Raw genomic sequence first — 14,540 nt, forward strand, 5'->3', positions numbered from 1 at the left:
AAATAATTTTTGTTTTAAACAGTGCATTGAGCTGGTGTATATTTCAATAAAGCATTTTAATCTAACTTCGTTAGGACTTGTGTAACCTAAGTTTGTTCCGTGAAATTTTTATTTTTAGCGTAGTTTTTTTTTTATCAATTAATGACATTATTTTTTTATTCACTTACTTAAGTTTGTTCTGTGAAATGTTTAATTTTTAGGCGTAGTTATTTTTGTATCAGTTAAGGACATTGTGTTTTTATTCACTTAGTTATCCATTTATTTATTCATTTATTTAGTTATTATGTTAGTTAGGTAAGTTATAAATTCCAATTTTACTGTTTAAGACCCCTTTATACCTTGGCTAATACAATCACTTAAATGAATATTGACTCGACCCATTTTTACTTATATAAGTCAACCACAATTTTTTAACCAATTACGATCTGACATCAGTTATAGAATGAATGGTACAATTTAACTGCCCTCCAAAAGGGAACTCGCTTCCGGAGAGAGAGAGAGAGAGAGAGAGAGAGAGAGAGAGAGAGAGAGAGCTTAGCAACGCCAAAAGTTATAGCTGGTGTTAGACCAAATACTCTTCAAGTACATTTCGAGTGGCTATTGAAGACTGGGGTTGGAGGTTTGGTGTTTGAGAGGGTTGGAGGGGTAGTGAGAACCCCCTCCCCACGCCCCCCACATCCACCTTAAGACGTCATGCCCAATGCCCAAAGAAGCTCTTGGTACGAGGGCATATTGTGCTCACAAGGTTCGTTACTAGAGGATAAAAATGGTTCTTTTTAGCGGATCTCAATCAGTGACAAAAGGCGAGAAATGGAACTCTCTCTCTCTCTCTCTCTCTCTTCTCTCTCTCTCTCTCTCGACAATAGCGAGCAGGCATTGGTATAATGTCTTACCCAAGCCCTTGGCAGAAACAAAGAGAGAGAGAGAGAGAAGAGAGAGAGAGAGAGAGAGAGAGAGAGAGAGAGAGCAGGCAGGCAAGGCGTTCAGGTGAGGCAGCGTAGCGGAGGAAGACGTTTTATGAATGAATTCAACCTTGGGCGGTGCGGGAGACGATGCTTTTTTCTAACGGTCGTGTCTTTCGAACCGTTTTCTTTAAAAAACGGTCCTTTCTTTCGATATCAGACTGTTATTATTGATATATATAATTTATAATAAACACAAACAACCTGTTTCTCACTTGTTAATACGAGAAAACACGTAAATAATTATAGGGATCAGTGTTTGGCAACAGTAGCGTGAGAACCCCGGGACAATGAATGAAATAGTAAAGCCAGTGACGTCATACTCCGCTGGATCATTGCCAAGTGTAAGAGTGTTTTCCCAGTCATGAATTGTTATTTAAGCTTTTAAATTCGTCATAATTCATCAATTTAGGAAAGTTATTTGTTTATATAACTTAAAATAAAGGGGATGTATGCTAGGCTAGTGAGAATTATTGACAAAATAGCAAATGACAATAACAAAAAGAGATAAAAGCTAACTGGCAACTGTTCACCCCAGCTACAAAGAAAACGCGCGCACTCAAGTCCATGACGGGAATACAAAAACAAACATACAAACACATAAAATGACTCAGCCGATAGGCGGGTAGAAATTCAATAGGTTTATTTTGGGGGAAGGCTTTCTGATACTGTCTCCGAGATATTCCCACGAATATCTCTTACCTTCGTCTTCTTCTTCTTCTTCTTCTTCTTCTTCTTCTTCTTCTTCTAAGAAAAGAAAATAGGTCTTCCTTAATTAGCCTTCGTTCTGAAAATAAGGAAGACACTGTTACGGGTACTACAGGAAGGAAGACATCAAATAAAAGGATGTGTCAATAAGAAGTGTGACAATAATGGTCTATTAGATAGGTTGTATATATATATATATATATATATATATATATATATATATATATATATATATATATATATATATATATACACATATATATATATATATATATATATATATATATATATACATACATATGTATGTATATATATATATATATATAATATATATACATATATATATATATATATATATATATATATATATATAATTTGTGTGTTTGTGTGATAATCACAATACATGATGGATAATGACATTACTAATGCACACTTTTTTTGTTGTGAAGACGTTTCAAAATCTAAGTTTGTATATTTATTACTATTTTTTTATGTATGTATGTATGAATTGTAATGATATAATTCATCTTAACATAAATATCTACTAAAACATCTTGCGAGCAAACACAAACAAAGAAAATATTAGCAATTTATCATGTAAAACCTTCAAAGGCAAAACTTTTCTAAATGGAAAAAATAAACTACACTTGCCAATAGTGAACGAGAAATAAACAACAAAAATAAACTTTTCTCAAAACGGGAAGTACCACAACAAAGAATGTTTTTTTTTTTTTTTCATTATTACCAAAGCAAGGAAACATGCATCGTATGAACGCCCCAGGGTGGGGTAGGATTATATTTGGAGTCTTGTGGATGGGTGGGTGGGTGGAAGGAAAGAGAGACAGTGAGAGAAGGCGGGGTTGCAGGGGGTGGTACTGGGGCATGAGCAGAGAGCCCAGGGGCATGATAACCTTGCGTCAGCTTCCTGGGCAGTGGCAGCAGTAAGCCTTAGGTAGCCTCAGGTGAGACAGGTATCATGTAATGGTTTGAGAGACCGGAACTTCTTCTACAGGTGAGATTAACCGACTCCTTCCTCGCAAGGAGGTGTAATATAGGTGTTTTGGGGGGACACGAATGAATGAATGAATGAATGAATGGGGGAGAGAGAGAGAGAGAGAGAGAGAGAGACGAAACATAACGTTTAGACTTTGCTTGAGGGAGAGAGAATAGATAAAGGTATGTTAATTTTGAGAGAGAGAGAGAGAGAGAGAGATAAAGGAGTATTGATCTTCCAGGTTTTTCGTTGCTTCTTCTTTTTTATTTTTTTTTTTTACACATTTTAACCTAAAGAATTAAGATTATCTCACATTTCTCTACGTCCTTCCCGTTCTCTCTTTATTTCAGTTCTCTCTCTTGCTTCTTTCCGTCTTTCCAGACAACGGGAATAAATTTCATATTCCTTCCTATTTCCTTTCATTCCTCTCGGTTTTCATGTTACTTCTCTTTTTCGTATCCCTTCTTCTCCTTTTCACTGACTTCCTCTTTTCGTCTCGATTTTTTTTTTATTGTCTATTATTCTTTTCTTGTCGTCATCTCAGAGGTACTGAAGATTCCGTCCCAGCTTCCCGGATGCTTATACCATAGTCAGGTAAGGACAGGTAACGACCCAACGTAGCGGGGCAATTAGCAAAGCAGGGGAGGGGGAGGAGGAGGAGGAGGGGGAGGAGAGAGGGAGGAGGAGAAGGAGGAGGGGGAGGAAGGGGATTAGGAGGAGGGGGAGGGGGAGGAGGAGGAGGAGGAAGAGGGAGCAATAAAATGAGACGAAATGAAATGAACTAGTAGGAATGAAGGAATATGATTCAGAGGGAGAAAGGGATGAAAAGGTTATGGAGAGAGAGAGAGAGAGAGAGAGAGAGAGAGAGAGAGAGAGAGAGAGATTTACAAGGGGTTACAAGGAATAGGATGTCTCAAAGACTTGTTAGTCCATCCGAGGAGACATCGTGTGCTCATTTATCTGTAACAGCAGGTTTTACTGTGCATTCACAATGTACTAATTAATGATTTTGTCTAGCTTTCTTTTAAACTCTTCTAAGAGAGAGAGAGAGAGAGAGAGAGAGAGAGAGAGAGAGAGAGAGAGAGAGAGAGAGAGCGGAGGCTGAGCCTAAATTACAACAATAATTTTGAGAGAAATATGTACACAGAAGCTGCGAAGAACCATAAGTTTATATAATAGAGAGAGAGAGAGAGAGAGAGAGAGAGAGAGAGAGAGAAGGACGTTGCAGTGAACCGAGCGCTGACCCAGAAAGCCCCATCCTGCAGCAGGGGCGTCGAAGGATTGTTCACCTCCTCCTTCTTCAGGATAATGGTAATTAGTTTAAGCGGAAGACTCTTATCGTCTTGTGAAATGTTATTACTTCTCGTCCGGTTCGAAGATAGCCCGCAGGTACGCTGGAGAAAGAGAGAGAGAGAGAGAGAGTCAAAGTCAGAGTCTCTCTCTCTCTCTCTCTCTCTCTCTCTCTCTCTCTCTCTCTCTCTCAGGTCCTTCCCGGAAACCAAACACGTGTGGAGCAGTTTATGAATGGGCCGAGATGGGGCACGTATTGTAGTAGAGTATGACCTCGTAGTAATCAAAGGAGTCTATTTCCATTCATTCGCGTCTGATAATAATAATAATAATAATAATAATAATAATAATAATAATATAATATAATAATAATAATAATAATAATAATAAAAGCCCTCCACTGGAGCCTGTGCAAGAAACATCAGCTACCTTGCAGTAATAAGTGGTACGAGCACCAACCTGAGGGAGTGATAGAAAACGATCAGGCAAAGATCCTCTGGGACTATGGTATCAGAACGGATAGGGTGATACGTGCAAATAGACCAGACGTGACGTTGATTGACAAAGTCAAGAAGAAAGTATCACTCATTGATGTCGCAATACCATGGGACACCAGAGTTGAAGAGAAAGAGAGGGAAAAATGGATAAGTATCAAGATCTGAAAATAGAAAATAAGAAGGATATGGGATATGCCAGTGGAAATCGTACCCATAATCATAGGAGCACTAGGCACGATCCCAAGATCCCTGAAAAGGAATCTAGAAAAACTAGAGGCTGAAGTAGCTCCAGGTCTCATGCAGAAGAGTGTGATCCTAGAAACGGCACACATAGTAAGAAAAGTGATGGACTCCTAAGGAGGCAGGATGCAACCCGGAACCCCACACTATAAATACCACCCAGTCGAATTGGAGGACTGTGATAGAGCAAAAAAAAAAATAAAATAATAATAATAATAATAATAATAATAATAATAATTAATAATAATAATAATGAAACGCTTACGATTCCACAATGAGGTCAGTAGTGTTCGTAAAATTTATTACAATCGTATCTTTATTATTATTATTATTATTATTATTATTATTATTATTATTATTATTATTGAGTAGTAGTTAGTTATAGTATATTATAGTAGTAGTAGTAGTAGTAGTAGTAGTGGTAGTAGTAGTAGTAGTAGTAGTAAACAAGATTTGACAGAAAATATTTACTACATGCAAAGAGAAAAAAGTTCCAAATTTATGAAAAACACAATAAAACTAAACATTATCAAAATCAGCAAAAGAGAAACACTTTACACTTTTTCCATTCATAAGAATCACTTTTTCCATTCATAAGAATCACACGTATCAATTCCTCCATACCCTTACATGAAACCCTTCTTCAGGAGGTCACAGTCCTTCGAATTGACAAGAGAACCCCAAGATCGAAATCTCCAAATGAGAAAACTTTCCTTCTTCAGGAGGTCAGCGCCCTTCGAACTGACAAGACAAGCACAGGAAAGCAATTGTTTTATTCACATAATTCACATAAAACCCTTCTTCAGGAGGTCATCGCCCTTCGAGCTGACCAGACTAGCATAGGAACTCAATCCTCAGATAAAAAAAAAAAACCGTCCTTCTTCAGGAGGTCGGCGCCCTTTGAACTGAAAAGACAAGCGCAGGAAATCAATAATGTTTTACACATCTAATTCGGGGTTGATCTTATGTCCACTGAGCGTGACGGAGGAGGCCAACTCCGGGTGAGATCCTGCCCCTGGAGATCCTGCCCCAGGGGCAGGATGCTGCTGATGCTGCCCTACTGAGGATCCCCTAAACAACATCCCGTAAGAGGGAAATCTCGGGATGTGGAGAGAGAGTCCCCCGGAGGGTGTAACCGTCAAAAGTATCCTCTTCGAAGGATGCACCGTGAGATGCAGGTCAGATTCTTGTACGTAGTTACTTTTCGTCTTTGAGGTTTGGAAATGGTGGTCGATAGTCAAGTTTGCAAATGAATAAATAAACAAGAGAGAGAGAGAGAGAGAGAAGAGAGAGAGAGAGAGAGAGAGAGAGAGAGAGAGACTTTTCATTTCTCACTGGTATAATTCATTACTGAACCTCCTTGACATATTACGAATTGGAATTCAGTAAATTAAAATTATTTCTGGTTGCATTCCTAGTAAGCACATACCTGTCTGTTTGGTATACTCAAGGTAATGTGTCCTTGGCCCTGAAAAAAGGGATAGAGCAAAGGGTAGGCAATTATTCAGCTATATCAGCATCTTCCCTTGTGTAAACTGAAGTGGCTTTAGTGAACTCATTGTTAAGTGTATAGCTTTCCATTATGATGACAATATCCTTTACTTAACCATTTTTATATTACTTTTGATTTGAAAGGAGAATCGGGGAATGTTTAAGCAATGAGCTATTGAAAATAAATACTGGGTAAGTATTAGAATATATATTAGAAAGAATAGATATGGATAAAAGATAAATAAGATAAATAACTGTGTTAAAAAGTAAGTATTAAAATAGATATTAGAAAGAATAGATATGGATGAAAGATAAATAAGGTAAATAAATATGTGTTAAAAATTATCATTCAGTTTCACATTTTTTCCTGTAGGTTGTCGGGGTCCAGGGGTCCACAACGGGGCCCCCTTAGACACTTGAAGACACTGCAAGACTTATAAGCCACTCTTGGGGAATAATGGCAACATAATTTACTTATAAAAATAATTTAAATTCACATTTTTTCCTCTAGGTTTGAGGAGTCCAGGGGTCCACAACATGTCCCTTAGACACTTGAAGACCCTGCAAGACTTACCACTCTTGGGGAATAATGGCAACTTGATTTACTTATAAAAGTAATTTAACAGAGATATTAAGAGGCCGTGTGGCCTAACGGATAAGGCGTCGGACTTCGGATCCGAAGATTGCAGGTTCGAATCCTGCCACGGTCGGAAGAAAACTGTTTTTTTTTTTTTTTTTTTTTTCTATCGCTTATACTTTGTAGATCTATACATGAACCAAGAAATGTGAGAGATATGGTGCTATCAGCTATAAAACCTATATGTCTGATTATAATTCCAAAGATCTAGTATGCGTGGAACAAGAAATGTGAGAGGTTAGGTGCTATCGACTATAAAATCTATATATCTGATGCTTGAGAGTTGGTTGTTATAGTAACAACCCAGTGTCCTCATCAGGGTGGGTTCGAACCACTCATTTCTTCTCCGTTTCCTCTCGGATTTCAGTGTTTTCAGTTGAAAATCGTATTACTTAAAAGTTTCAGATATATAGATATCATAGTTGATAGCATCCATCTAGTTAATCATATATCTTGTTCCACATATTATAGATCTATAAACTGTAAGTTTTGGAAAAATAACTTTTTTCCGACCGTTACAGGGTTCGAACCTACATTCCATTAATATTACTTTATAAGTTATTGAAACTGGTCTTAGTATTCTTTAGGATTACCTATAAGTGTTATAAGTTGAGTGTATAAGGGGTTTATTATAAGTTATTGAGACTATCTGTAAGTGTTATAAGGTGTTAAGTGTATACAGGGGTTTGTTATAAGTTATTGCGACTACCTGTAAGTGTTGTAAGGTCCTGGAGCGTATAAAGGGACTTGGTGTGGACCTTTGGACTCCACATACTTATGGGGAAGAAATGTGAAAAGGGCTGATTTGAATTTGTTACATATTTACTCGAAAAAATCTATCAAGTACAGCAATATAGTTTTCATTGGAATGAGAGAGAGAGAGAGAGAGAGAGAGAGAGAGAGAGAGAGAGAGGACGTGACAGAACTCCCAAACCTCAAGAACAATCAATCCGGTCCTCCGTTCCCCGTCCTCGTCGTTTGCAACATATGGGACGGATGCGCAAGAGAAGTAATAGAATTACCGTCGATAACGACACTGACAAGATATACTCCTTCCGTAGGATATAGGAAATTGGCTCCTGAATGAATCCTTTGGGAGGATTCCTACTTTGAATGGAGAAGGATGTCCTCTCTTTTCCTTCAGTTTGATTCGTCTTCTCTCTCTCTCTCTCTCTCTCTCTCTCTCTCTCTCTCTACCGTTTTTTATTCGTTTATTCAATTGTCTGCTAAGTTATATATTCAGTTTTGGTTTGTCCATTCTGACAAGGAGTCATCAGAGAGAGAGAGAGAGAGAGAGAGAGGAGAGAGACCAATTCTGATAGATTTTTTTCTACTCTCTCTCTCTCTCTCTCTCTCTCTCTCTCTCTCTCTCCTGCACGATGACATTCTGAGTTTTCGTGCATTGCTGAGACCAGATTTGAGAGAATCTCTCTCTCTCTCTCTCTCTCTCTCTCTCTCTCTCTCTCTCTCTCTCATATATAATTTGACACCACAATGGAATAAAAAAAAGTAAGAGATATCGTGCTAAATCTCTCTCTCTCTCTCTCTCTCTCTCTCTCTCTCTCTCTCTCTCTCATTACGACGGGCGAATAGGATTTCCCTTCAATCTTCCGAAGAGAAAGGATTGAGGGAGTCAATCCTTCAAGGAAGTACTATATACCTTTTTCGAAGAAAGGATATCCCCCATCCTCTTCCTCTCTCTCTCTCTCTCTCTCCTTAATCGACAAATCGCCGGAACTACAAAGGAACGGGTTCAGAACGAGTCCTAGACGGGTATTATCTTTGTTAAAAAAGCCATAACCGCAATATGTCCTCTGGAGCCTAATTTTTTTTTTTTTTCCTCTGGATTTCTTTTCCTTTTTTTTTCTACGCTTCCTCCGGAACAGGTAGAAGACTTCTTGAGAACTGATTGGCAGCCTTCCTTCCTTCCTTTCTCCATTTCTTTCGTGGGCGGTGGGCGTGAGGAGGGGGGCGGGTGGTTTGGGGGTGGCTAAGAAGTGTGGGAGAGGCCGGGTGGTACTCTTGTAGTGCACCTACAGGAATTAATTAGGTCATCAAATGACTGGGAGGAGTCAGTCTCTCTGTCTCTCTCTCTCTGTCTCTCTCTCGTACCTGAATTATCAAAAAGCTACAGATAATGCTATTTCTTATGAACGTCGTTTTTAAACTCTCTCTCTCTCTCTCTCTCTCTCTCTCTCTCTCTCTCTCTCTCTCTTGATTTTTGCAAATTCTAAACATCTGACTCTCTCAATTTCCCTTGCTCTCTCTCTCTCTCTCTCTCTCTCTCTCTCTCTCTCTCTCTCTCGTACCTGAATTACCAAAAAAATCTATTTCTTTTGTGCATAATTTTAAACTCTCTCTCTCTCTCTTTCTCTCTCTCATCTGAATTATCCAATAAACAACAGGCTATACCACGTCTTATGGGCATCGTTTTCAACACCTCTCTCTCTCTCTCTCTCTCTCTCTCTCTCTCTCTCTCTCTCTCTCTCTCTCTTTCTGGAATCATTGTACCAAGAACATTTTCCTGCCCTTAAACAGACGTGCCAGGTTAAACCATCAAAAGACGTTTTTTATCATTTCGTCTGGTGCAGGAGACATGTCCCCTTGTAATGAGTCTGGATCACGTTTGCATGAGTCAGTCCAGGTTTAGCCTGGGGGTCTGGACTGCTCAAACCGTCTTTTTTTCGTTTTAAAGAAGAAGATCTGGTTTATTGCAGACGGTCAGACTGTGCAAATGGATGATTCTTTTAGTTTCCATCCGCACTTTTCCCGTCCGCCCCCAGATCTTTAAAACTACTGAGGCTAGAGGGCTGCAAATTGGTGTGTGTAGGTTATCCACCCTCCAATCATCAAACATGCCAAATTGCAGCCTTCTGGCCTAAGTAGTTCCTATTTCATTGAGGGTTCGAGTTAGCCATAATCATACGTCTGGCAACGATTTAGGGCAGGCCACCACCGAGCCGTGTTTAAAGTTTCCCTAAATGGTGAAGATTAATGGGTCATATGTTATTTAAGGTAAGATAAGGTGGTAAGTATTGGTTTTAGATTAAATTTTAAAAGCACTCTTATAGAAACGCAGAGAGACGATAAAGACTGATAACTAACAAGGTTAGTAAGTATAGGTGTTAGATTGAATTCTCAAGTAATGTTTTTAATTGGCTCACTGTAGGAACTTTTGGAATTCCTTATCCCACATGTTCCCTGAATTCCACCATCCTTCCTCACGGGCAGAATTTGGGGTAATGTGTAATCGGCTATTTAATAACAAGAATGAAAAAGATTGGGATGTGTATCTAGCAGAAGACTTTTCGTGATGTAGATGTTCGTTGTAGTCTACTAATACCATCAATGTCATTATGCCATACCTTTTCTTAACATATATTTCTTTTCTTAATTCTCTGTATTATTTTCTCCCCACAAAAAAACTCTGTTACATTTTACAAAATAAAAAAAACGCCAAAATGATTATTCTTCTGTGGCCAGAAGGTTAAAGATCACGAGAAGGCCATTTCAAGATCGTATTTCGTACAGCTAAATTTGAAAATTTAAATCACCTAGTAACTACAAGTTAGGACAAACTGACATCAAATCTAAAAACCCAATTTTACAATACCTAATTTCATTAATCTCAAACTGAATCACCCAGGCATTGTAACCCTAGACAAATTGGCATTCAATCTCAGAATCCAATTTTACAATAACCAATTTCATTAACCTCACTTGATATTTAAAAACCTAGACATTACAATTGTAACCCTAGACAAATTGGCATTCAATCTCAGAACCCAATTTTACAATACCCAATTTCATTAACCTCACTTGACAAACTGAATCACCCAGACATTGCAACCCTAGACATATTGACATCAAATCTCAAAACCCTATTTTATGATACCCAGTTTCATTAATCCAACTTGAAAAGTTAAATTACCCTGGTAATGCAACCCGAGACAAATTAGCATTAAACCTCAAAATTAAACCTATAAACCTAATTTCGACAACCACCCCCAACCCCCAATTTAAAGAGAGTTGAAATCACATGGACACTGGAACCCTGAACAGACAGTAACCAAATCACAAACAAAAACAAAAAAAAAAAACCAATTTCAGAAAATCGCACCTCAAGTAACCGAAATCCATTCGGGCGTGGCCACTTCTCAGACGTCCCTGGGAGTGTGTGTGTGTGTGTGTGTGTGTGTGGAGTTTAAAAAGTAACAAAAGTAGCAATTTCTCTTCCCCCCAATCCCCAGTCCCCAACTCCCAGCCCCCAGCCCGAAGGAACGAACCCCCCAAAACAGTCGTAAAACAGGGAGGCAAATCTCCCCACATAATGACGACTAGTTCGTCTCCTTTCTGGCTCGTTCGTATGCAGGATCCGTTCGTAGAGGAAGAAGGATAGATGGAAGAAGACGAAGAAGGAGAGAATGAAGAAGGAGTGGATGCAAAGGGAGATAAGATAAAGAAAGCCTTCGGATGCGAAAGAGGGAGATGGTGAGATGGAATAAAGGGAGGAGTGATTAGGAGGAAACATGAAGAGAGCCGATAAGTGAAGGGTCAGCAGACGGGAGACGATAATTGGCATGCAAAGGAGGAGAGAGAGAGAGAGAGAGAGAGAGAGAGAGAGGTACAAGGATTAGGATGTCTCAAAGACTTGTTAGTCCATCCAAGGAGACATTCGTGTGCTCACTTATCTGTAGAGAGAGAGAGAGAGAGAGAGAGAGAAAGAGACTAGGAAGAAAGTTCTAGGTAGGAAAAAGATGAAAGCTAAGCTTTCCCGTTAAAACTAAGAAACAGGGAAGCAGAAATAGAAGGAGAAACTGACAGTAAAAGACAGACGGATAAAAATGAAAACGGGACAGAAAAAAGACAGAATATAAACAAAGGAGAACTTTAAGAAATTCAACAGCACCCATCAAAAGGGGGGGGAAAGACATTCAGACATACAAACAAAAGACAGCTAAGCAGACAGACATGCATCGAAAAACACTCAAGAGAGACACAGACAGACACATCTAGGCTGTCCTTGGTCTTGGCTACGGATGAATGGGTCTCTTGACAGAGGGCTGAGAAAATTATGAATGAAATTCGTGGGCGTCTGGAGCAGGAGACAGAGTATGAGAAAACTGCGGTTTTTTCTTTTTTTTCTTTGGTCGGTTTATCTTTTGTCTTTTCTTCCTTCCCGTCCCGTGCGTTCAAGACAGACAGACAGACAGACAGATAGATAGACAGACAGATAGACAGATAGATAGATAGAAAGACAGACGGTCCTTATAGCAAGCCAGCTATGTCTGTTTATGCAGGTATAAGGACATTATTTTCTGTATCCTTCCAAAAAATCAATTTAAATATTTGCACGCGTAGGGGAGTTAAAGAAACTGTGTAGTTTTTTAGTGTATATATATATATATATATATATAGTATATATATATATAGATATATATATATATTATATATATATATATATATATATATATATGCTTGAAAAATCACAGTAGATGCATGTGACTTCATTAAATAAGCAAGTAAATACCACAGGAAAATGACAGGCAGAAATCCAAGCGCTTTCGTCTGTGTTAAGAAATCGTCAAGGATTCGTCCCTTGACGATGATGTCTTAACAAAGACGAAAGCGCTTGGATTTCTGCCTATCATTTTCCTGTGGTATTCGCTTGCTTATTTAATGAAGTCACGTGCATCTACTGTGATTATTTTATGCAAGGATTATAAGTCCTTCTACATAGCGGGACGGACAGACAAACCGCTGGTTATGATTTGTTTCAGGGCATGCTCCCGCGCTGAGCGCCTCTAGTCCGTAATGTAATTAGAGCCAGTAGCTCATCACGGCGTCACGGTCTTTTAATTAGCGCCTGAGGCTGTTCGTCGGCGAGCTTCTCAAGGATCAGAATGAGAAATTAAAAGGGTAGTTATTTTTTTTTTCCTTGGGAACTGCGAAAACGGGAAGCGGAAGGAGGTGCTTAGCAGCGACGAATGTGCGAAAATTAATCAATTTGGGCGAAGCCGATCAGCTCGGGAGCTGTACATCCATAATATCTATATTCATAATAAAATCTTAATACTGTCTTAGAAATATGGTTTTCATCTCCATGGAAATGTTTCCAGTGAGAAATGGCATTTTGTTCGTTTCTATAAATTCGTTTAATATCACAAACTGGATTTAAAACTAACTGAAGTCATCGACGTCTCAGAATAATAATAATAATAATAATAATAATAATAATAATAATAATAATAATAATAATAATAATAATAATTAATAATAATTAATAATAATAATAATAAAATTATCTTTAATTTAAATTTTCATTGAAATTCGTAAGATTAACAAAACGGCTTCATTGGGGAAAAAGTGACGTCGCAGAAAACATGGTCAGGAATATCAAAATGGTCAGGAAATGCTAATATCTGAAAATATTAATTATATAATACAAAGTGCTTGGGAAAATCCATAGCTATAAAAGATACTAACTAAACCAGCCTGCATCTCTGCAAATCTATCTCAAGGTTTTCCAAATTCTGTGTATGCTCAGATATACCTTTTAATTTATTGTCTTTAGTCATCTCTGACTTAGCAAAACTTCAGGGGAAAAAAATCATACCAATTAGAAGCGTCTTTATAGCGTTCACTCACATCCTTCAATGGAAGTGGTCCAGTCACTAATTATCGCTCAGTTCTCGTATCTCTTGGTATCTTCCACCTGACAGTTGGGGTCCAAGATTTCGCTTCATAAAAATAAACACAGCGAGACGTCCTCATTAAGAATTAATAGCGGGAGACCCACGCCAATAAAAGAAGAGAGTATCAATGAATTGAGAGGCTGATTATAAGCCTAATGAGACTAAACAGGGCTTATTAGCATCAAAGGCCTACCGCACACGCTGGCCAAATGTTTGTTTGTTGGGAAGGTTAATGAGTTACCTGTCGCCTGGACAGGTGTAGAGAGGCGTAGAGAGGTGTGGAAAGGTGTAGAAAGGTTAGATTTTGGGCTGACTTTTCTTATCGTTCTTTTAATTAGTTTTTTTATTATTATATTTTAGCGTCCCTGGGTTCTAGCCAGATGCTCTGATAGGTTATACATACATGTGTACATACAGTGTATATACGTATATGTTTATGTATATATATATATATATATATATATATATATATATATATATATATAGGAACGCCTACAGTCCACACGCGAGGTGAACTATCGGCACTATCCCACCTCGGGATCCTCCTCCTCCCGTAGTCCCGTAGGAAGACAGGAGGAGAAGGAGGAGGAAGAACTCCCCATCGGATGTGGCCAATTGCCCAAAAGACGAGAGAGAGAGAGAGAGAGAGAGAGAGAGAGAGCGCTCAGAAAATGACCAGAACGGAGGAAATCGAATTCCTTTGATAGTTATATTAATCCTTCCGTTCAAACTCCCTTGGTGAATGTCGAGAAAGAAAGTTGGGAAAGAAAGTAAAGAGAGAAAGAAAGAAAGAAAGAAAGAAAGAAAGTAGTAAAACAAATTGTCAAGAAAGAAAGTGATAGAAAAAGTAAGCGAGAATATTAAGGTAAAAATTAACTACAGAATCACATAACTGCAGAGCTACAGAACTACAGAACTCCAGAGCCACAGAACTACAGAGCTACAGCACTACATAACTACAGAATTATATAACAAGAGAACTGTAGAGCTACAAAACTACAAACCTCCAGAGCAAATGAATGACAT

The 14,540-nt window shown here is 38.4% G+C and overlaps 1 non-coding gene across 1 annotated transcript; it reads left to right on the plus strand.

The window, feature by feature from the left end:
• Positions 1–6,819: 6,819 nt before the first annotated feature.
• Positions 6,820–6,892, plus strand: Trnar-ucg (transfer RNA arginine (anticodon UCG)). The gene has a single exon. It is a non-coding gene; the product is annotated as a tRNA-Arg (tRNA).
• Positions 6,893–14,540: the final 7,648 nt, after the last annotated feature.

This window comes from Macrobrachium nipponense, chromosome 34 (genome assembly GCF_015104395.2).
Source record: "Macrobrachium nipponense isolate FS-2020 chromosome 34, ASM1510439v2, whole genome shotgun sequence".
Lineage (NCBI taxonomy): Eukaryota > Metazoa > Arthropoda > Malacostraca > Decapoda > Palaemonidae > Macrobrachium > Macrobrachium nipponense.